General features: G+C 47.7%; 1 long non-coding RNA gene across 1 annotated transcript; it reads left to right on the top strand.

Moving 5' to 3' along the window:
* Positions 1-18803: 18803 nt before the first annotated feature.
* LOC129480376 (uncharacterized) lies at positions 18804-19905 on the top strand. The gene is made up of 3 exons (XR_008657021.1): positions 18804-18845; positions 19038-19212; positions 19438-19905. It is a non-coding gene; the product is annotated as an uncharacterized lncRNA (long non-coding RNA).
* The last annotated feature ends 4198 nt before the right edge of the window (positions 19906-24103 follow it).

Genomic DNA, 24103 nt, shown 5'->3' with positions numbered 1-24103 from the left:
TTGCTTGTAACATGCGATTGTCCCCCAGGGAATCTCCAAGAAGAACATGCAGTGAAGCTTGTTTACCCTGGTGGACACATAAGAAGGGTTGTTGTTCTAGTGCCGTAAGTGCTCGTGATTCCTGGATTTAGTGAGCCATGTAAAAGGGAAGAAGTGACACAAGAGTGACACCTTGAGGAGTAAATCCCCTTAAGCAGCACACAAGATCCAAAACATCTTTCTCTTTTAGTCTTTGGTCACTTGAAAAGATAATCCATTTTTTTCAAGATGTTAGACTAGGGACTTTGGATGCCAGATCTCCTTAGGAAGAAAGTCTAAGTTACTGTTAAATGGACAAGTTCTGAACTGAAAACAGAGGGAAAAGAGCCAGGACCTGTCATCGTGCCCATAGAAAGAAGCTGAGGCATGGAAAAGGAAAGCAGCAAGAGTCTGGCAGAGATCAACCCCCAAGGAACTCAGAGCCCTGTGGAAAGTGTAGGTGGGAGTGCTTCTCTGCTCTTCTCTCCCCTGTGACAATTTACTGAACACCCAACTTTTGGAGAGCACCTTTTCGCTCTTGACCCAGAGAAACACAATTGGTAGCTATTTGAGAACTCCCCAGGGACAGCAAACTGCTTGGCCAGCTTGTGGAGGCATGCTTACATTGCCCTCAGAAGCAAACTGAGATTGTGGGCACCGTACTGAGAGTGCATCGATGGTGCTCCTGCCCTCCCTGAGGATTTTCTGCCCTTGAGTCACTGTACCACCAGATCCCCCCCTGCTCTCACTTCGGCTGTCATGGCTGGTCCCCAGGGAGTTGTGGGACTCCCTGGAGATCTAACCCTTGCAGTGGGCTGCCCCTAAATGAAGAGGAAAGGAAACACAGCCTGCCAAAGCCCATCTTAGGAGAAAGAGAATGTGGGTGTGGGGCCAACTGCTGCAGGGGGCATCATTGATGACTGGGAACAAATGTTAGGAGGGAGTCATCCCCCACCTCCCCCACCATACACTGTTGTGGATGCAAAGGTGGTCGTTCCTGCTAGGGATGGTGGGCATGAACTCAAGGAAAGTGCTCTTCAAGGTGGCACTGCCCCTGCTGAAAGTGAGCCTTTGCCTGCTTCCAGCATTCATGAAGACAAGGGCCTAACTCCCTCATCCTACACAGAGCAGCAGCACTCTGGCAATGGAGGATAGACCATGGAGTTGCCTGCCATGGACTGGGGGAAAAGGCCGTGCTTCAGGCCCCATTTTAGTGATAGTCATCAAAGGGCATATCCACAGCCCCCAGCCACAGTGTGTCTGGGAACCAAAGGATGAAGCCTTTATAAACAGAAGGTCATGGGTCCTGTGACAGGGGTATCATAGGAAAGTGGATTGCATTCCTGTCAGCTCAGGATGGGGATTTGCAGCACCCACCTTTTCTTTGCCTTAGGACCTCAGTGCACCCCATCATAATCTCTTCCTGATGTATTCGGGGCGAATGCATCCATTCAGCACCAGGCAGCCTGCCGGCTCTTACTCTTAAGTGCCATCTACTGGACAGCAGCCTGAACTGCATGAGCAAACAAAAAACCTGCCACCGCAAGGGCTTTGTGCCAGTCCATGAAATAAGCCTCCTGAGACTTCCACACCCCCAGCCCTGCAGGAGATACTGTGTTTGCCCTTACACCCAATACATAGCTATAAGAAGCAACACCTAAGAAAGCCATTGCACAGAAGCTATACACAACCAATTAACCTATACAGAGCCTTGGTCCCCTGAAAGCACCCAGAGATGAAGCCACACAATCATATACAACATACATGACAGCCACACCCTCAAGAGAAAAAAATTTTACAAAAGTCCCATTTAAATGATAGAAAATTCAAATTTAAGAAGCTACGGCTCCCTCAGATGAGAGGGAATCAGCACAATTCTGACAGTACAAGAAGCCAGAGTGTATTGGCACCTTCAAAGGATCACATAGCTGCTAGAAATGAATCCTAATCAGATTGAAATGTCCAAAATGACCGATAAAGAATTCAAAATATGGATTTAAGAAAACTCAGTGAGATCCAAGGGAAAGTTGAAACCCAATACAAAGAAACCAGAAAAATAATTCAGGCTATGAAACACAAGATAGCTATATTAAGAAAAAATGAAATAGAACTTCTGGAATTGAAAAACTCACTACAGGAATTTCAAAATACAGTTGGAAGCTGTAACAATAGACTTGACCAAGCAGAAGAAAGAATTTCAGAGCTTGAAGACCATTCTTTTAAATTAAGCCAGTCAGAAAACAATAAATAAAAAGATTTTTTTAAAACAACAAAGTCTTTGAGAAATATGGGATTGTATAAAAAGACTAAACCTACAACTTATTGGTATTCCTGAAAGAGATGAAGAAAAAATAAGAGATTTTGAAAACACATTTGATGAAATAATTTAGAAAAAAATCCTAATCTTGTTAGAGAGTTGGCATCCAAACACAAGAAATTCAGAGAACTCCTGTGAGATACTGCACAAGATGGCCCTCTTCAAGGCATATAGTCATCAGACTATCCAACATCAATGCAAAAGAAAAAGTGTTAAAGGCAGCTAGAGAAAAGGGCAAAATCACGTATGCAGAAAATCCCATCAGCCTAACAACAGAGTTCTCAGAAGAAACCTCACAGGCCGGAAAAGACAGGGGGGCCTATTTTTAGGATTCTTAAAGAAAAGAAATATTAGCCAAGAATATTTTATCCTGCCAAACTAAGCTTCATACACAAAGGAGAAGTAAAATCTTTTCCAGACATGCAAGTACTAAGGAAATTCATGACCACTAGACCAGTCCTACAAGAAATGCTCAAAGGAGTTCTTAATATGGAAATAAAGAATATTTGCTACTATAAAAGCACACATAAGGCCATGTGCAGTGGCTCACCTCTGTAATCCCAGCACTTTGGGAGGCTGAGGTGGGTATATCACCTGAGGTTGGGAGTTTGAGACCAGCCTGACCAACATGGAGAAACCCTGTCTCTACTAAAAATACAAAATTAGCTGGGTGTGGTGGTGCATACCTGTAATCCCAGCTACTCGGGAGGCTGAGGCAGGAGAATCACTTGAACGCAGGAGGCAGAGGTTGCGGTAAGCTGAGATCGTGCCATTGCACTGCAGCCTGGGCAACAAGAGCAAAACTCGGTCAAAAAAAAAAAGAGAGAAAAAGAAAGAGAACACAAAAGTACAAAGCCCACAGGCCCTATAAAGCTATTGCATAATTGAGAGTACAAAACAACTAGCTAACAACACTATGACAGGATCAAAACCTAATACATCAATATTAAGTTTGAACAAAAAAGGCCTAAATATTCTACTTAAAAGACATAGAGTGGCAAATTGGATAGAAAAACATGAGACCCAACCTTCTGCTGCCTTCAAGAGACCAACCTCACATGTAATGACACCCGTAGGCTCAATGTAAAGGCATGGAGAAAAATCTATCACATAAGTGGAAACCAAAGAAGAATAGGAGTAGCTATTCCTGTATCAGATAAAATAGATTTTAAACCAATAGTAAAAAAAAAGACAAAGAAGGACATTACATAATAACAAAGGGTTCAATTCAACAAGATTTAAATAATTTAAATATATATGCACCCAACATCAGAGCACCCAGATTTATAAAACAAATACTACTAGACCTAAGAAAAGAGATAGATATCCATACAATAATAATGGGGGATTTTAACACCCCACTGACAGCATTAGACAAATCAGTGAGGCAGAAAACTAATAAAGAAACTCTGGATTTAAATTTGACACTTGACCAAATAGACCTAAGAGATATCTACAGAATACTTGACCCACAAGCACAGAATAGATATTCTCTGTTCATGAAATTCTCTCATCCTGATCACATGCGAGGTCATAAAGCAAGTCTCAATACATTTTTTAAAAATGACATCATATCAAGCATTTTCTTGGACCACAGTACTATAAAATTTGAAATTAATACCAGGAAGATCTTCAAGACAACACAAATGCAGGGAAATGAAATAATTTTTTTTTTTTTTTTTGAGACAGAGTCTCACTGTCGCCCAGGCTGGAGTGCAGTGGAGCGATCTCGGCTCACTGCAGGCTCCGCCCCCCGGGGTTCACGCCATTCTCCTGCCTCAGCCTCCTGAGTAGCTGGGACTACAGGCGCCCGCCACCTCGCCCGGCTAATTTTTTGTATTTTTAGTAGAGACGGGGTTTCACTGTGTTAGCCAGGATGGTCTCGATCTCCTGACCTCGTGATCCGCCCACCTCGGCCTCCCAAAGTGCTGGGATTACAAGCGTGAGCCACTGCGCCCGGCCAATAATTTGTTTTTGATAACTTTTAGGTAAACAACAAAATTAAGTCAGAACTCAAAATATTATTTGAAACAAGTGGAAACAGAGACACAGCATACCAAAACCTCTGGGATATAGCAAAATGTTAAGAGGAAAGCTCATAGCACTAAATCCTTACATCAAGAAGATAGAAAGATCTCAATTTAATAATCTAGTATCACACCAAAATGAACTAGAAAAATAAGAACAAAGTAGACCCTAAGCTAGCAGAAGAGACAAAACAACTAAGATCAGAGCAGAACTAAATAAAATTGAGTCCAAAAAACCCATACAAAGGATCAATGAAGGGAAGAGTTGGGCCATTAGACCCATTGAGAAACTGCTAGCTAAATTAACCAAGAAAAAAAGAGAGAAGATCTGAATAAACACAATCAGAAATGACAAAGATGATATTACAACTGATACCACAGAAATACAAAGATCTTCAGAGACTACCATTAACACCTCTATGTGCACAAACTAGAAAACCTAGAGGAAATGAATAAATTCCAGGAAACACACAGCCTCCCAAGATTGACCTAGGAAGTACTTGAACTCCTAAACAGATCAATAATGAGTTAAGAAATTGAATCAGTAATAAAAATCTACCAACCAAAAGTGTCCTGGACTAGAGGGATTCACAGCCAAATTTTACCAGATGTACAAAGAAGAGCTGGTACCAATCTTACTGAAACTATTCCAGAAAAATCAAGGAGGAGGGATTCCTCCCTAACTCATTCTATGAAACCAGTATCATCCTGATATCAAAGTCTGGCAAAGAAACAACAACAAAAAAGAAAACTGCAGACCAGTACCCCTGATGAACATAGATGCAAAAATCTTCCACAAAATACTAGCAAACCAAATCTAGCAGCACACCAGAAGGATAATTCTTCACAATCAAGTGAGCTTTATACCTGTGATGCAAAATGATTCAACACATGCAAATCAATAAATGTAATTCACCACATAAACAATTAAAAACCATATGATCATCTCGATAGACCCAGGAAAAGCATTTGATAAAATTCAACATCCCTCCATGATAAGAACCCTCAACAAAGTAGGCATCAAAGAAACATACTTCAATTTAATAAGACCCATCTCTGGCAAACCACAGTGAACATTATACTGAATGGGCAAAAGTTGGATGCATTTCTCCTAAGAACTGGAACAAGGCTAGGATGTATACTGTCACCACTCCTATTCAACATAGTACAGGAAGTCCTAGCCAGAGCAGTCAGGCAAGAGAGAAAAACAAAAGGTATACAAGTAGGAAAAGAGGAAGTCAAATGATCTGTTCCCTGATGATATAATTCTATACCTAGAAAACACTTAGGGTTCTTCCAAAAGACTCCTTGACCTGATAAACAACTTCAGTAAAGTCTGAGGATACAAAATCAATGTACAAAAATCAGTAGCATTTCTACACAGCAATAACATTCAAGCTGAGAACCAAATCAAGAATGCAATCCCATTTACAATAGACACATACACACAAAAATGAAATATCAGGGAATACATTTAACCAGGAAGGTGAAAGATATCTACAAAGAGAACCACAAACACTGATGAAATAAATCATGGATGACACAAACAAATGGGAAAACATTCCATGTTCATGAACTGGAACAATCAAAATTGTTAAAATTACCGTGCTTCCCAAAGCAATCTACATATTCAATGCCATTCCCATCTGATTCCCAACATTGTTTTTCATGGAATTAGAAAGACTAATTCTAAAATTCATATGGAATTAAAAAGCCTAAATAGCCAAAGCAATCCTAAGCAGAAAAAACAAACAAACAAACAAACAAACAAAACAAAGCCTGAGGCTTTTTTCATATTACCCAACTTCAAACTATACTACAAGGCTATAGTAACCAAAACAGCATGGTACTGGTACAAAAATAGATACATAACTCAATGGAACAGAACATAGATCCTAGAAGTAAAGCTGCATACTGAAAACTAACTGATCTTTGACAAAGTTAACAAAATAAACAACTGGGAAAGAACACCTTATTCAATAAATAGTGCTGGGAAAACTGGCTAGCCATATGCAGAAGAATAAAACTGAATCTCGACCTCTCACCAGATATAGAAGTTAACTCGAGATGGATTAAAGACTTAAATGTAAGACCTCACATTGTAAAAACCCTAGAAGAAAATATAATAAAAATTCTTCTGGACATTGGTCTAGGTGAAGATTTATGACTAAGACCATAAAGGCAAATGCGACAAAACCAAAAACTGACAAATGGGACCTAATTAAATTAAAGAGCTGGAGGATTGCTGGCAAGATGGCCAAATAGGAACAGCTCTGGTCTACAGCTCTCAGCAAGGTAGACCCAGAAGTTGGGTGATTTCTGCATTTTCAACTGAGGTACCCAGTTCATCTCATTGGGACTGGTTGGACAGTTGGTGCAGCCACAGAGGGTGTTCCAAAGCAGGGTGGGGTGTCGCCTCATCCAGGAAGTACAAGGGATCGGAGAATTTTCTCCCCTACCCAGGAAAGCCATGAGGGACTGAGCCTGAGGAACTCCAGCACAGATACTGTGCTTGTCCCGCGGTCTTTGCAGCTTGCAAACCAGGAGATTCCCTCTGGTGCCTACCCCACCAGGGCCCTGGGTTTCAAGCACAAAACTGGGAGGCCATTTGGGCAGACACCAAACTAGCTGCAGGAGTTCTTTTTTCCCATACACCAGTGGCACCTGGAGAGCCAGTGAGACAGAACCGTTCACTCCCCTGGAAAGGGATGCTGAAGCCAAGGAGCCAAGTGGTCTGGCTCGGTGGGTCCCACCCCCACAGAGCCCAGCAAACTAAGATCCACTGGCTTGAAATTCTCACTGCCAGCACAGCAGCAGTCTGAGATGGACCTGGGATGCTCAAGCTTGGTGGGGGGAGGGGTGTCCGCCATTGCTGAGGCTTGAGTAGGTGGTTTTATGCTCACAGTGTAAACAAAGCCACTGGGAAGTTCAAACTGGGCGGTGCCCACTGCAGCTCAGCAAGGTTGCTGTGGCCAGACTGCCAGATTTCTCTTCTCTGGGCAGGGCATCTCTGAGAAAAAGGCAGCAGCCCCACTCAGGGACTTACAGATAAAACCCCAATCTCCCTGGGACAGAGCACCTGGGGAAAGGGGTGGCTGTGGGGCACAGCTTCAGCAGATTTAAATGTCCCTGCCTGACAGCTCTGAAGAGAGCAGTGGACCTCCCAGCACAGTGTTCGAGCTCTGCTAAGGGTCAGACTGCCTCCTCAAGCAGGTCCCTGACCCCCATGTACCCTGACTGGGAGACACCTCCCAGTAGTGGCCGACAGACACATCATACAGAGAGCTCTGGTTGGCATCTGGCAGGTACCCCTTTGGGACAAAGCTTCCAGAGGAAAAATCAGGCAGCAATCTTTGCTGTTCTGCAGCCTCCACTGGTGATACCAGGCAAACAGGGTCAGGAGTGGACCTCCAGCAAACTCCAGTAGACTGGCAGCAGAGGGGCCAGACTGTTAGAAGGAAAACTAACAAGCAGAAAGAAATAGCATGTCCATTCAAAGACCCCATCTGAAGGTCACCAACATCAAAGACCAAAGGCAGATAAATCCACAAAGATGGGGAGAAACCAGCACAAAAAGGCTGAAAATTCCAAAAGCCAGAACGCCTCTTTTCCTCCAAAGGATCACAACTCCTCGCCAGCAAGGGAACAAAATTCAATAGAGAATGAATTTGATGAATTGACAGAAGTAGGCTTCAGAAGGTGGGTAATAAACTCCTCCGAGCTAAAGAAGCATGTTCTAACACAATGCAAGGAAGCTAAGAACCTTGAAAAAAGGTTAGATGACTTGCTAACCAGAATAACCAGTGTAGAGAAGAACATAAATGACCTGATGGAGCTGAAAAACACAGCACAAGAGCTTCGTGAAGCATACACAAGTATTAATAGCCAAATTGATTGAGTGGAAGAAAGGATATCAGTGATTGAAGATCAACTTAACGAAATAAAGAGAGAAGACAAGATTAGAGAAAAAAGAATAAAAAGGAATGAACAAAGCCTCCAAGAAATAAGGGACTATGTGAAAAGACCAAATCTACATTTGATTGTTGAACCTGAAAGTGACAAGGAGAATGGAACCAACTTGGAAAACACTCTTCAGGATATTATCCAGGAGAACTTCCCCAATCTAGCAAGACAAGCCAACATTCAAATTCAGGAAATACAGAGAACACCACAAAGATACTCCTTGAGAAGAGCAACCCCAAGACACATAATTGTCAGATTCACTGAGGTTGAAATGAAGGAAAAAATGTTAAGGGCATACAGACAGACAGATTGGATTATCCACAAAGGGAAGCCCATCAGACTAACAGTAGGTCTCTCTGCAGAAACCCTACAAGCCAGAAGAGAGTGGGGGCCAATATTCAATATTTTTAAAGAAAAGAATTTTCAACCCAGAATTTCATATCCAGCCAAACTAAGCTTCGTAACTGAAGAAGAAATAAAATCCTTTACAGACAAGCAAATGCTGAGAGATTTTGTCACCACCAGGCCTGCCTTACAAGAGCACCTGAAGGAAGCACTAAACATGGAAAGAAACAACTGGTACCAGTGACTGCAAAAACATGCCAATTTGTAAAGAAAGCCTAAATAGCTGAAGCTATTTACAATTTATGAAGAAACTGCATCAACTAATGGGCAAAACAACCAGCTAGCATCATAATGACAGGATCAAATTCACACATAACAATATTAACCTTAAATGTAAATGGGTTAAATGTCCCAATTAGAAGACAGACTGGCAAACTGGATAAAGAGTAAAGACCCATCAGTGTGCTGTATTCAGGAGACCCATCTCACATGCAAAGACACACATAGGCTCAAAATAAAGGGATGGAGAAATATTTACCAAGCAAATGGAAAGCAGAAAAGCAGGAGTTGCAATCCTAATCTCTGATAAAACAGACTTTAAACCAACAAAGATCAAAAGAGACAAAGAAGGCCATTACATAATGGTGAAGGGATCAATGCATCAAGAAGAGCTAACTATCTTAAATATATATGCACCCAATATGGGAGCACCCAGATTCATAAAGCAAGTTCTTTGAGACCTATAAAGAGACTTAGACTCCCACACAATAATAGTGGGAGACTTTAACAACTGACTGTCAATATTAGACAGATCAACAAGACAGAAAATTAACAAGGATATTCAGGACTTGTACTCAGCCCTGGGCCAAGTGAGACTAATAGACATCTACAGAACTCTCCACCACTAATCAACAGAATATACATTCTTCTTAGCATCTCATTGCACTTATTCTAAAATAGACCACATAATTGGAAGGAAAACGCCCCTCAGCAAATGCAAAAGAATGGAAATCATAACAAACAGTCTCTCAGACCACAGTGCAATCAAATTAGAACTCAGGATTAAGAAACTCACTCAAAACCACACAACTACATGGAAACTGAACAAACTGCTCCTGAATGGCTACTGGGTAAATAATGCAATGAAGGCAGAAATAAAGATGTTCTTTGAAACCAGTGAGAATGAAGACACAACATACCAGAATCTCTGGCACACATTTAAAGCAATGTGTAGAGGGCAAGTTATAGCACTAAATACCCACAAGAGAAAGCAGGAAAGATCTAAAATTGACACTCTGACATCAAAATTAAAAGAACTAGAGAAGCAACAGCAAACAAATTCAAAAGCTAGCAGAAGACAAGAAATAACTAAGATCAGAGCAGAACTGAAGGAGATTGAGACATGAAAAACCCTTCAAAAAAATCAATGAATCCAGGATCTGGTTTTCTGAAAAGATCAACAAAATAGACTGCTAGCCAGACTAATAAAGAAGAAAAGAGAGAAGAATCAAATAGATGCAATAAAAAATGATATATGGGATATCACCACTGATCCCACAGAAATACTAACCACCACCAGAGAATATTATAAACACCTCTATGCATATAAACTAGAAAATCTAGAAGAAATGGATAAATTCCTGGACACATACACCCTCCCGTCTAAACCACGAAGAAATCGAATCCCTGAATAAACCAATAACAAGTTCTGAAATTGAGGCAGTAATTACTAGAACTGCCAACTAAAAAAAAGTCCAGGACCAGATGGATTCATAGCCGAATTCTACCAGAGGTGCAAAGAGGAGCTGATACCATTCCTTCTGAAACGACTCCAAACAATAGAAAAAAAGGGAATCCTCCCTAACTCATTTTATGAGGCCAGCATCATCCTGATACCAAAACCTGGCAGAGACACAACAAAAAAAGAAAATTTCAGGCAATATCCCTGAGGAACATCAATGCAAAAATCCTCAATAAAATATTGGCAAACCAAATCCAGCAGCACATCCAAAAGTTTATCTACCACAATCAAGTTGGCTTCACACTTCATCTTTATACCACAAATCAGGTATTGAGAATATCATTTGTCATGAAGATATCCTAACCAATTATACACAAAAGGTCCTAAATAATAGCTCCATGGATATGTCATTGCTAAACAAGTAAGTTGCTTTTATGAGAACTGCTGCATTACAGAAGAGTGTGGCTTTAGATGCACTCAGTGCAGCCTGAGGAGGAACTTGTACATCAGAAAAACTCAGTGTTGTGTCGCTACCCCCGATGAATCAAACAACATCATGAAATTAATCACGGGTATACAAATTCAAAGAACTAACTTTTCAAATTCAATGTTCTCTGATTAGTTATGCAGCTGGTTTGTATCTTGGAGTACTTGGTGTAAAAAACTATTACTAATTCTGGGAATTATAATCATTAGTTGTGTTTTGTCCTGTTTTTGTCTACACTGCTGTTATGGCATGTGTTTGCAATCGAAACAATGCACAACCAAAAAGACTAGAATAATGGTTGCTCAAAGAACTGCTTTGAATGAAGAGGCAGTCATGTGGCCTGAATCAGGTTTGAGGACCACTTCTCCCTTGTTTACTTTTTACGCTGGCTTTAGTTCTTTCTAATTCTTCCCCTATTGGACATGACTTCCTAGGAACGAGCCTTCCTAGTAGGGTGAGATTTTGACTTAAATACATAATTCTTCTGCCCTGTTTTCTCTGAAATGAGTTGAAGAAAAGGAAGAAATGTAAAAGAAGTAAAATGTCCAGACCTTCTAAATTTGTTATGCCAAGGGGGAAGTTAAGCCCTGGGCTCAGTCACATACCATGTTTGCAATTCTGCTTCATAGATTATAGCTTAACTCCCCCTCATTGTTCTAGTTCTGTAAATGACTAGGAGAGACCAGAGACCAGAACGCGTTGCTTCCCATCATTGATCCTTGTTATAGATTACTTGCCTCCTTTGTTGCCCTGTTCCTAACTGAGAACAGAGGGTGCTTAAGACCTCATGATAGTTACATCTTTAGTGTGGAATGTTAAATATACCTTCCCCAAAAGAGAAAGACTATCTCCATTAATCAGATCATTGTAACTATGCATTAAGCTTCACATGGACAGATGTTAAAATTCAGTTTAACTTTCCTGAACTTTGTCTGTATAAATGATCCCTAACTTCTCCACTTTGTAATACTGACTTGTTTTTTGGAATCTGTGCTTCCCAGTTGGTCCATCCTCAATCTTTTCAAGTGAATAAATTATCTTTAATCTACATTCTGACCCTTTGATTATTTTACGTTGATATTTTTCTGACCTGCGGGAGACTCTTTGTGACTCAGTTTGTTTGACTCATAAACCCGCAGGCCACTGGTTTGAAACCTAAGCCACTACCAGAGCTGATTACAACCTCTGGGAGAGCCAGGACCGGTCAGACGTCACTAGCTGCTATGTCCAGAAACCTGGCTCCTTCAAAGAGAAACTCCTTGTGCTGGGACAGGCCTGGTGGTGCAAGGGACAGGAGCCCTCATGTTTGCCCTCCACTGGGACACTAGGGTAAGGTGGGCCTCTGGTTGCCCCTGGCATCAAGTGACCAAAGGCCAACACCCATAGAGCCTGCCTTCTTCCAGGGCCCAGGCCTCTGCAGCAGGACCCGGCTGCCCCTCCTCCCGCAGTCCCAGCCTGGGGGTCGCAGCCCCTCTCCACTGTGCTTCTCACCTCTATCCCTCTTATCCTGCACACTTCTTGGCACCCACAGCAATAAACAATCACAGTGGGGCAGTTGTTCACAGGAGGCGGGGGCAGTGGTGATGAAGGAGGAGGAGGTGGTTTCTCCTGTTCTGGCTCCTAAACAAAGAAAAACAGAACTGTCTGCTCCCTTTCGGAGCAGATCCTGGGTGCAAGGCCGTGGTGTTGTTGCCTCAGCACCAGGCACGGTGCTGACCACTCCCAGATGTGTGTCTGGGGAATGAAAGGACTAGTGAGGAGCCCACACCACAGGGGAGCATCTTTCGTGTAAGAAACATGCAAACTCCTCCTGGTTTGCAGACATGGTTTTTCCCCTAAATGCCAACGACTTCGTCTCTGTCCCTTTGTTTCTCCTGCGGCCACTCTTGTTGAAAGAGGCCTGCTCTAGGGGCTGTGCAATGGTCCCAGCATTTGCAGATGACTGTCTGCATCCACCTGGTTGCAGATGCAGCCTCCCCGAGCCCACTCTGCAGCACCGCAGAGGCCAGCCTTGGCCAGGGAGGCCTGTTCCCATCCCATCCCAGGCCCAGGGCCTCATGCCTCAGCTACTGCCTTCACCACAGCCCATGGCCCCTGGGGTGGGTCCCCGGCCCAGGAGCCTGCTTCCAGACTCCTGGGCCCTGTGTTCACTGGGCTGGATGTCTCTCCCAGCTTGGTGCCTGCCAGGACTCCCGCATCCCTCAGCCCTGCAGTCCCCAGAAGCTAACCCCAGCCAGCCCCTTGTCCCTGCCAGGAGACAGGGATCCAGAGAGGCAGAATGGAGCCATATCTGCATCCGGAGCCTGGGGACGGGGCCAGGTCCCTAAAACACGGGGCTCCTTTTCCAGAGCACCTCCGTCCTTAGCATCTTATACATGCTCCGTGGAATATTGAGAGAAGAGCCCCATTTATTCAGGAGAGATCATCACAGTTGCTGAAACTGGCCACCCCAGGCTGTGAATTGGTGAGAAGACTCATTTTGAGGGGTGCAGGGAGTGGGAAGGGCGTGCTGGGGACATCACTGTGAGTCCCCACCCTTCTCAGGCTCCACTCTGCCTCTCTGTCACCCTCTTCTCTGCCCAGGCAGGTGGAGGTCATGGGGCACAGCCTTCATGGCACTCTTGGTGAAGGTCAGTGGGCTCCTTGGGAAGTGACAATATCGGGACCGGAACTGTGACTTACCTTTTTCGGCTTCTGCACAGGTGGTGGATCCTTGACAGTCTAGAATGTTCAAAAGAGAAAAACGTGGGCTGGATGGGGGTGGGCAGGCTCTGCCTTGGCCCTGCACAGAGCTGGGACCCTGGTCTGGAGCAGGGCTGGATGGGGGTGGGCTGGCTTTGCCTTGGCCCTGTACATAGCTGGGACCCTGGTTTGGAGCCGGTCTGGAAGGGGGTGGGGCAGCAGGACAGAGCACAGCCTGGACCCTGGTTTGGAGCAGCAGGACAGGGCATGGCCTTTAGGGTGTCACCTGTGCACTCTGAGCCTGTGGTGTACCCAGCAGGGTCCTCCTCCCAGGCCTCAGCCGCCAACCTTACCCAAGGGAAACTCCTGTGCCTCCGTTGTGGGGTTCCTAGGGGTCAGACAGGCCGGGGACCAGGTCCCTAGAGAGGCCCATCCTCTGCAAGTGTCCTTCTCTGCCCACAGCCATATGGAAAAGAGAGAACCCGCCCCACTTCCCTTCCTCAAGGAGAGCCTCTCTGTCCCTGGGAGCCTTCCCTGACCTCCCAGCCTCATGGCTGAGTCCCCGGCTTCCTCCCCTCGTGGCTACCTGGGCAGAGATGAGACCTGCGTGTTCCCTGGGCTGGGCTCTGTCCTCTCCTCCCCCTGCTCTGTCTGTCTGCAGCTCTCTGGGCTGGATCCGTCCACCCCAGCTCCAAGGGCCTCTATCGCCCTCCCCACGCTGGGCTTCATCTCTGCTTTTGACTCCTGCTCTGCCTTACAGGGGGCCTTCCCATTCCTGTGGGGTGGATATTTCACCCTCATCTCTGACCAGACAGGACTGTGAGCTCCCTGTGGGGAACGGTGGCTGCTTCATTTCTGTCCCTCCCCAGCCCAGCACGGGGCCCAGGGGAAACTGGAGCTCAGTAAAGACAGATGAAGGAATGCGGAAGGCACCAGACATCTGCCAAGATCCACGCTGGTTTCTCAAGGCACAGACAGCTGGGGGTTACAGCACCATCCTCCATTTGGGCCAGCAGGGCCTCATGGGGGACCCTCTCTTCCTCCCTCCACGCAGAGGCCGCCTCCTAGCCCTTGTCCATCTGAGGCTTCCAGAAGTCCAGCTTGTTGAGGCAGCCCTGGTTTCAGGGGTTCTGGGGTCACTTCTCTCTAGGAGCCAGGGCAGGCCTCAACCCCATGTCCAGGGCATCTCAGGCCAGCTCTCTGACCAGCCGGGGCAGAGGGTCCTACAGAAGCCCAGGCTTCCTAGACTTTGTGAACATGTGGACAGCTTCCCTTGGCCCATGTGATGACCTGGGAACTGATGGGAAACTTCCCACAGGTGGGATCACACGACAGTCACATGCTGAAGTCCCTTGGAGGCTGGGCTTGTGTCTGAGCCCCAGGGCTGGGCGGGCAGGGAGCACTTAAGGGAGCACTTATTCTCCTGCCACATAGCTGCCAGAAACCACAAAGCAGCAGCAGGGTCAGGAGCAGGGCCGGCAGGACCTGGATGATTAGTGGGTTGCTTGTCCAGCACTCTGGTTGACTTGCCTCTTGTGATGGACCAGTACACTTGTCCTCCTTTGATGGACAAGTACTCTGTGGCAGATGGGTGCTCTCTGATGAACAAGTGGTCTGTGATGGATGGGTGCTCTGTGATGGATGGGTGGTGTGTGATTAATGGGTGCTTTGTGGTGAATGGGTGGTCTGTGGTGGACGGGTGGTGTGTGATGGACGGGTGGTTTGAGGTGAATGAGTGGTCTATGATGGAAGGATGGTCTATGATGGATGGGTGGTCTGTGGTGGATGGGTGGTGTGTGATAGAGGGCTGGTTTTTGGTGGAAGGGTGCTCTGTGATAGATGGATATTCTGTGGTGAATGGGTGGACTGTGGTGGATGGGTGGCCTGTGATGGATGGGTGGCCTGTGATGGAAGGTTGGCCTGTGATGGATGAGGGCTCTGTGGTGGGTGAGTGGCCTGTGATGGATGGGTGCTCTGTGGTGAATGGGTGGCCTGTGATGGATGGCTGGCCTGTGATGGATGGGTGCTCTGTGGTGAATGGGGGCTCTGTAGTGAATGGGTGGCCTGTGGCGGATGGGTGTTCTGTGGTGAACGAGTGGCCTGTGGTGGATGGGTGCTCTGTGGTGAATGGGGGCTCTGTGGTGAATGGGTGGCCTATGATGGATGGGGGCTCTGTGGCAAATGGATGGCCTGTGGTGAATGGCTGGCCTGTGATGGACGGCTGGCCTGTGATGGATGGATGTTCTGTGGTGAATGGGTGGCCTGCGGTGAATGGGTGGCCTATGATGGATGGGGGCTCTGTGGTGAATGGGTGGCCTGTGATGAATGGATGGCCTGTGGTGGATGGGGGCTCTGTGGTGAATGGCTGGCCAGTGTTGGATGGCTGGCCTGTGATGGATCAGTGTTCTGTGGTGAATGGGTGGCCTGTGATGGATGGCTGGCCTGTGGTGGATGGGTGTTCTGTGGTGAACGATTGGCCTGTGATGGCTGGCCAGCCTGTGGTGGATGGGTGCTCTGTGGTGAATGGGTGGCCTATGATGAATGGCTGGCCTGTGGTGGATGGGGGCACTGTAATGGATGGGTGCTCTGTGGTGAATGGCAGGCCTGTGATGGATGGGGGCGCTGTGATGGATGGGTGCTCTGTGGTGAATGGGTGGCCTGTGCTGAATGGCTGGCCCGTGGTGGATGGGTGTTCTGTGGTGAATGGGTGGCCTGTGATGAATGGCTGGCCCGTGGTGGATGGGTGTTCTGTGGTGAATGGGTGGCCTGTGATGAATGGCTGGCCCGTGGTGGATGGGTGTTCTGTGGTGAATGGGTGGCCTGTGATGAATGGCTGGCCTGTGATGGATGGGTGTTCTGTGGTGGATGGGGGCTCTGTGGTGCATGGGTGGCCTGTGATGGATGGTTGGCCTGTGGTGGATGGGTATTCTGTGGTGAATGGGTGGCCTGTGATGAATGGCTGGCCCATGGTGGATGGGTGTTCTGTGGTGAATGGGTGGCCTGTGATGAATGGCTGGCCTGTGATGGATGGGTGTTCTGTGGTGGATGGGGGCTCTGTGGTGCATGGGTGGCCTGTGATGGATGGTTGGCCTGTGGTGGATGGGTATTCTGTGGTGAATGGGTGGCCTGTGATGAATGGCTGGCCCGTGGTGGATGGGTGTTCTGTGGTGAATGGGTGGCCTGTGATGAATGGCTGGCCCGTGGTGGATGGGTGTTCTGTGGTGAATGGGTGGCCTGTGATGAATGGCTGGCCCGTGGTGGATGGGTGTTCTGTGGTGGATGGGGGCTCTGTGGTGCATGGGTGGCCTGTGATGGATGGTTGGCCTGTGATGGATGGGTGCTCTGTGGTGAATGGGGGCTCTATGGTGAAAAGGTGGCCTATGGGGAATGGGTGGCCTATGGGGAATGGTTGGCCTGTGGTGGATGGGTGGCCTGTGATGGATGGGTGGCCTGTAGTGGACAGGTAGTCTGTGGTGGATGCATGTTCTGTGATGGATGGATGGCCTATGATGAATGGATGTTCTGTGATGGATGGGTGTTCTACGGTAAATTGGTGCTCTGTGGCGAATGGGTGGCCTGTGGTGGATGACTGTTCTGTGGTGAATGGGTGTTGTGTGGTGAATGGGTGGCCTGTGGTGGATGAGTGTTCTGTGGTGGATGGGTGATCTGTGGTGAATGGGTGCTCTGTGGTGGATGGGTGCTCTGCAGTAAATGGGTGGCCTGTGATGGATGGGTGGCCTGTGGTAGATGGGTGTTCTATAATGAATGGGTGCTCTGTGGTGGATGAGTGGCCTGTGGTGGACAAGTAGTCTGTGATGGATGCGTGTTCTGTGATGGATGGGTCGCCTGTGGTGGATGGGTGGTCTGTGGTGGACTGGCACCCTGTAGGAGAAAGGTATTAACATGCACTACACCTGGTAGATAATGCGAATGTCAGTGGCTTGGGTGGCCTCTTCCCGGTGCCCACCATTTGGAGGCCCATCTGCCCACTCCTCGCTCTCCCTAGCTGGTCCCTCCTCCATGTACCACAGTGAGGCTAGTGGTCAGGGCTGGTCCCCAGAGAGCTACAGACCCCTCCTTTGGTCCTGTTCAAAGGCTCTGCCCTAGAGCCCTGCCAAGAAAGTCCCAGAAGCTTCCTGGTCTCATGAACCTAGCCTCACTGAACACCTCGCTTGCAGCACAGGGCTTCTGTGAGGACCGCAAGATCTACAGGTACAAAGATGGGTGAGGGTGGGGGTGCAGGCACAGGAGCAGGGGCAGGAGACCCAGGTCCATCCCCCACAGCCTCTCTCTCCACTTCCAGGCTCTGCACCATGGGCACATTCACGCACTGCTCTGAGCCTCGGCCTCCACACTTGTGCAAATGGAATAAGCCTCCCTCCCTGGGGGCACTTGTGAGGTTTAGAGAGCTCAGAGAAAGGCCTGGCTCAGAACCAAGGCCACATGGGGTGTAAGCAACGGGAACTCTTCCCTGGGTGTTCTTCACAGTAAAGGGACTTTGGGTGGCATCTGTGGGAATGCAGGCTGCCCATGGCTTCCCCAAATCCAGACTTCTGCTTAGAGAGAAGGCTAGGGAGGGAAGAAGAGAGAGCTTGTGCTGGGCCTCAGGCTGGCCTGTACGCCTGACAGCCTCCCCATCAGCAGCAGGAGAGGACATACTGCAGGGCTCAGTGAGGGAGCAGAGAGGGACAGCTCCGGGGCCCGAGCAGGGAGGAGAGTCAGAAAGGAGGCTGACAGCATCTGGGAAATGACAGCAGATGACCACCAGGCAGGCTCAGGCGACGGGGTTGTGAGTGGGTTTAGGATCAGATCTGCAGCTGGGGCACCGGTTCAGTGGCACATGCATGGTGAAGGTAGTGCGTGGAATCCTCCAGATCCCCTGGACCTGGGAGGCCCACGTGGAGAAGCTGGAGACCGTAGAGGTCCTGGATTCTGGCTCCTGACACATAGCCTCCAATCCTAACCAACCTGTGCCAGCTGGAACAGGATCAAGCAGCTGCACACGCTACTTTTCTGGGACTGCCTGGGAACTGTGTGCTCTTTCTGTCCTCCCCAGGGTGTATCTCATTCCAGTGCAGGGGCTCTGGACAGCCCAGACTGGTGGCATTGCCACCCTGGTACTCACACAGGTGGTGCTCTTCATAATGATGTCATTAGAAAAGACATGTCTGCCATTGTTCAGGCTGGCTTCAACAAAGACCTCCCTAAATCACAGAAAGTGAAGATGGTGAGAGCCAGCCCGGGGAGATGCAGTTCTTGCCCTTGGTAAGTAGACAGCATGGGTAATGCTCTCATTCCACAAAGCACTATGAGGTCAACCTCAGCAATGATGGCCAAGGGGGATGTGGGTCCAGCAGTGAGGGGCCCTGCATGAGATTTCATGTCATTGTGACTGTGTCCTAAGTGACCACAAACGGCTGCTTGGTGTCAACCATTCTGGCTCTTCTGTATTTACAGAGTCCATTGGCTTAACTCTGAAAGGCAACCTGGAGCAACGGTACCATTCCTTGGGCAATCATCTCCTGCATCCTGCCCTCCTCACAGACCCTAGGACACTGCAGATCTCTAGGACACTGCAGATCCCTAGGACACTGCAGATCCCTGAACACCTTGGGGGCCACCAACAAGGGAGGTGAGCAGTGTGTCCTTAGCCCAGCCACAGACACGTGCTGCCCCAGCAGGGGGGCATCCACATTCTGTACACCTCACAGTGCCCAACCGTGACCCCTGGCCTCCTGCCCGCTAGGGCTTCCTGCCAGGGATACTTACTGTCCAGGTTGTTTTTAATCTTTGGTCCAGGGCAAGTCATGAAAGTCTTGTCCATGCTGATTTTTTTTTTTTTTTTTTTTTCTAAAAGGAAATGACATGGGAAGAATGTCGATGCACATGTTCGTCCACTGTCCCTCCCACCTCCGGTCCTCATCATGCAGAGCGGACCCTGTGGTCCACGACTGGCATCTGGGCTCTGCTTTCCTATTGCAGAGACCCCTGTGAGCACCCGCCACGCCCAGGCCCTGTGCAGCACTCTGCTGTGTAACAGGAACAGGCAGGCAGAGTCCCTGCTCTCAAGGACTCACCTTTAAGGACTGCGTGGGAGACAGACGACAAAATTAAAAATAGAGAACAAAATAGATGGCAGAGTGCAACGTGCTGTGATGTCCACGAGCAGAGGGAAGGAGAGGCACAGAGGGAAAGGGATAGCCGCTTCGTCACAGGAGACCAGAAGCATTCGTGTGATGCTCCACAGTTTCTTCAATCCCATTTCATTTTCTTTTTCTTCCATCATATTTAAGCAAAATTAAATTTATTATGCTGTAGTTGAAAATGTTAATAGCACTTGTCTTTGGGTTTGGGATCTGGGGTAATGTTTTTATTCATTATGTTTTGTCTATGTTTCTTTTTTTCTACATTGTATCATTTTTATAATAAAATATAATTAACACTTTAAAAATAATTGTACAAATGTATAACAAAATATAATATTGTAATTTTATAAATTAAAATTTCTTGCATACGTAAAATTACTATTGTTTTTCCCTTTTTCATGTAGGTCAGGGTTACTATGGACAAAATGATTCATTTCCACATGGAACAATTTGTTGGCTTGAAAACAATTGTACGATTAGCCATGAATTTCTAAACTGTTGACCTCTTCCTTGGTGCTGATAAAGATAACGATCAGGAAAACATGGTTAGGAAACAGATTCACTTTGAGAGATGGAAACAGTGGGATTACTGGGGTAAAAATCCCCAAGAAGTGTGACCTGACTGCAGTATGGCATTCAGGACAGCTCAGGGAGCTCCAGGGGAGGGCGGGTGGCACTGGCACCCTGAGGCCATGGCTCAGGGTCAAGATGGGGAAGAGGGCCCAGCAACACCGGGCTGCTGGGAAAAGAGTTATCAAACAGATTAACCGATTAAACCCATACTTCAGTCACCATATTAAAAAATTTCTTCAATCACAAAAACATAGCCTATAAAGACAGAAAACATGAAGCATATAGAAACATCAAGCTTTGAATATGTCTTCTCGCTTTCCTATTTCTAAAATGTTTCTCGAATGTTTTCTTCAGAGGAAAATGTAATTAATGACAAAGTCACTCCTCAGTGCATCCGAGCTCCCTGCAATACACAGCCACGCCTGGCCACTTCTGGACAGGCACCAACCAGGAGCAGGGTGGCCGTCTGCAGAGGCACCCAGGACTGTGGCATGGGCTTTCCTATTTGAGAGCTGGTGCCGGCCCACCTTGGAGAAAAAACTAGTCCCCTCCAGCAAACCAGTGCACCCACAGGTGGGCAGAGGAGGCATCTGAATGGATTTCCTAGGGATAGGCAGGGCCATGTCTTCCCCAAAAACCATCATCTCAGGGACACAGAAGGCCCCCACTGGGCAGACAGGTCTCCTGGGTCCACTCTCCAGGTGTGTGGTGCTGGGAAGCTCTTCCATCACCCCTGCCCTGGCTATCCACCCATGCAAAGAAAATGCAGTAAGGCGGCTTTGAGAATTCATGGAGATATTGAGTGTAAGGCACTTGGCACAATATCTGATATAAGAAGCGTTCAATACCCAGTAGCTCTCCTTAGGAAGGGTCTGCTCCGTCCCTAAGCCACTCCCACGAAAGTACACGTCAGTAGAATCTTAATGGCCTCAGATCATCTACACAACTCTGCCACATGAGAATGTGACAATGACAGCCTCTGCCCCATTCTATATACTCAGGGACAGGAGAAGAGATGGCCGAGAAGCATCCTGCGGGGAGAGGAGTCATTCCAAGTTTACCAGATGACCCTGAATAAGAGGCCATTGAACATAACAAGATCAGATGGAATGAAAGTATCAAGGGGTCAAGAGGAAGAATTGAGGGGGATGCAGAAAACCCAACTACACCCCTGGCACTCAGCGGGGAAGAGCACACTCCCTCAGTACCCAGGGCACAGTGTCTGCCTAGACTGTGCGCTTCCTCAGGACACTCCCCAATTGCAGAGGTCCCCTGATGCCTGAGTGTTGCCAAACAATAGGAGAGTTTAAAATATTATGAAGTCCATACTTGTGCCAGCTGCTCTACACAGGTGATCTTGCTTAGTTAGGCTGAGTATCCCTAATCTGAAAATTCAAAATCCAAAGTGCTCCAAAATCTGAAATTCTTTGAATGTCACCGTGATGCTCAAAGGAAAAGCTCATTGGATCATTTCAGATTTCAGAGGAGGCTACTTATCGATGACCTTGGTTTTGCTGAACTAGAGTCTGCAAATAACTTTGTCCTGGCTCTTTGCATTATTAAAGTCATATCCATGAATAATCACTTGCTTGGATTCTGCAAGAACAACACTCAAAAGTCCAAGTGAGGAAGAGCGGAGGGCTGTCTCCACTCTGACCTCCCTGCTCCTGGTGATCCATCCCCAAGACTGAATTCCCAAAGGGCTTCCCTACAAGGAAGTGGCTGTGTCTGAATTAACATCTGTGTGTCCACTGGACCAAATCCTCATCTGGTGTCACTGAGGGTACACAAGGAGGTAGTTGGGCCTTGAGCACACAGGAGGACTCCCACACCCTTCCTAATCCAAGGAACCCAGGAAAGGCACCCTGCCTCAGCCTCTGCACAGGGGCAGTTCAGCTGGAGCTTTCCACCCTGAAAACCCTACAGTGCTCCCTCAGGCCACAGGGGTCAAGTCCTTGCAGTCCTGAGCAGTGTTGTAGGGCTGACAACTTACCAGAAGGGCAATAGGACACAGACGGAAGTCACTTGTGCTGGGGGTTGGGAGTGGCGATGGGGACTGGGACTCCTGCACACTGCTTGATATGGCCTCCTGGACAGATAAGCAACACTACTGAAGAACGTTTCCCAAGTGTGTGCCCTTAATGCAACAATTCCATTTCTTGTCTCAAGCCCAGGGAACTACTGAGCCACATGCACAGAGAGGTCTGAGGGGATTTTCTGGGAGCCATGGTAACATTCCACATCTTCACAGGGTCTGCGGTTACACAGATGTGGTGTGCTGTTGTCAAAACTCATCAGATGACACACTTAAGATTTGTGCACTGCAAAAAGAGAACTTAATAAATATTGTTCCCTAGTTAAAGATATACGAACTGAAGGATTTAGGGGTAAAGTACCCTGAGGACTGTAAAATACTTTGAATGCATCCAAAAGTAAGATGAATTGGTGGAGAGAAAGAGAGACAGAGAGAGGAAGAAACACATAGACACAGGATAAAGCAAGCATGGTCAAGCATTAATTAAAAATCCCCACGAAGGAAACAGGCATGTACATTGCACAATCCTTTCCACTTGGCTGTAAAGTTTGAAAATTTTAATAATGAAAGGTTAGAAGAAAAACAAAGAACTAAATAAGAAAATTATGCTTGGACACAGACAACCAGAAGTCATGGTACATCCTGGGTGACAAGTGACTGATGAGAGGGACAGACCAAGCCCTTGGGCTGCAGGAAGTCAGAGGGGCTGGTCATCAGGGAAGGCTTCCAGGACGAGGTGCCCTTTGAGTAGGGCTGCAAAAGGCAGGTGGGCTCAGCCTTTCAAGGTGAGGCAGGGCTTGCAGAGTGCCTATGCCCCACCTGGTCCCACGTCTGCACAGGGCGCCCAGAGCAGGGAGTGGCCCCTGGAGGGCCTCACTGCTCCAGGCTGGTCCTTAGCCCAGCAGAGGCCTCTGCCAAGCTGGATATGAGGCCCAGGGCTGAATGAGTGAGTCTGGACTGCTTGCCTCCCTTCCTGGCCTCCTTCCTGGGCTCCCCGGAGCCCTCATGGCTTCTTGGTGGCAGCCTGCTGAGAGGGCTCATTCTGTTGCATTTGGGTTCCAGGCTCCTGCCTTGGCCTTTCCCTGCTGTGACTGTCACCCTCCATGTGGGATGGCTTTGTACAAGTTGGCCAACAACTGACAGGTCAGGGCTGTGACTGCCAGGCCACATGAGCAGAGGCAGAGGGCCGAGCTGGTGGGCAGAGGGCACCTGTCACCTCGACTTGGCTGCCTCCAGGGAGGAGCGACGACTCACATCCTCACCTGGGGTTGACAGGGTTGCTCAGAGGCCACAGCCTGTGCATGTCCAGGGGACATCATCAGAGGAGCACAGCTGTCCAACTGCTGCACAGCTGAGTGGCTTTAAACCAGGAACAGCAGAAAGAGACCCCAAGTGGGAGGGGAGCTCTCTCTATTCCACCCCCATCCTCAGCTCTTCATGGGGGAGAGGCGGCGTCGGGCACAGAGCCCAGGACCAACCATGGAAGTGTCAGCGCAGCTTCTGTTTCGGGGTCCTACCAGCTCCCAGCCCTGTGCCAGTCCCTGCACAGCCCAGTGCCCTGGGACTCACGACAGGCCTGACAGCATCCTTTCCGTTCATGGGAGGCACCGCTGGAGCTCACTGGAAATGGACTATTTCTCCTGGTCATGTGCCCATGGAGAGCAGAGCTCAGACATGGACCATGTGTCTATCCCCACAGCCTACTGCCAGGGTGCTCTGCAGTGAGGAACAGGGAGGCCAGAGCCCAGCTGCTGGAGGGCCTGGTGGTC

This window comes from Symphalangus syndactylus, chromosome 4 (genome assembly GCF_028878055.3).
Source record: "Symphalangus syndactylus isolate Jambi chromosome 4, NHGRI_mSymSyn1-v2.1_pri, whole genome shotgun sequence".
In the NCBI taxonomy this organism is placed as follows: Eukaryota; Metazoa; Chordata; class Mammalia; order Primates; family Hylobatidae; genus Symphalangus; species Symphalangus syndactylus.
This window is presented reverse-complemented; position numbering and strand designations above follow the sequence as displayed.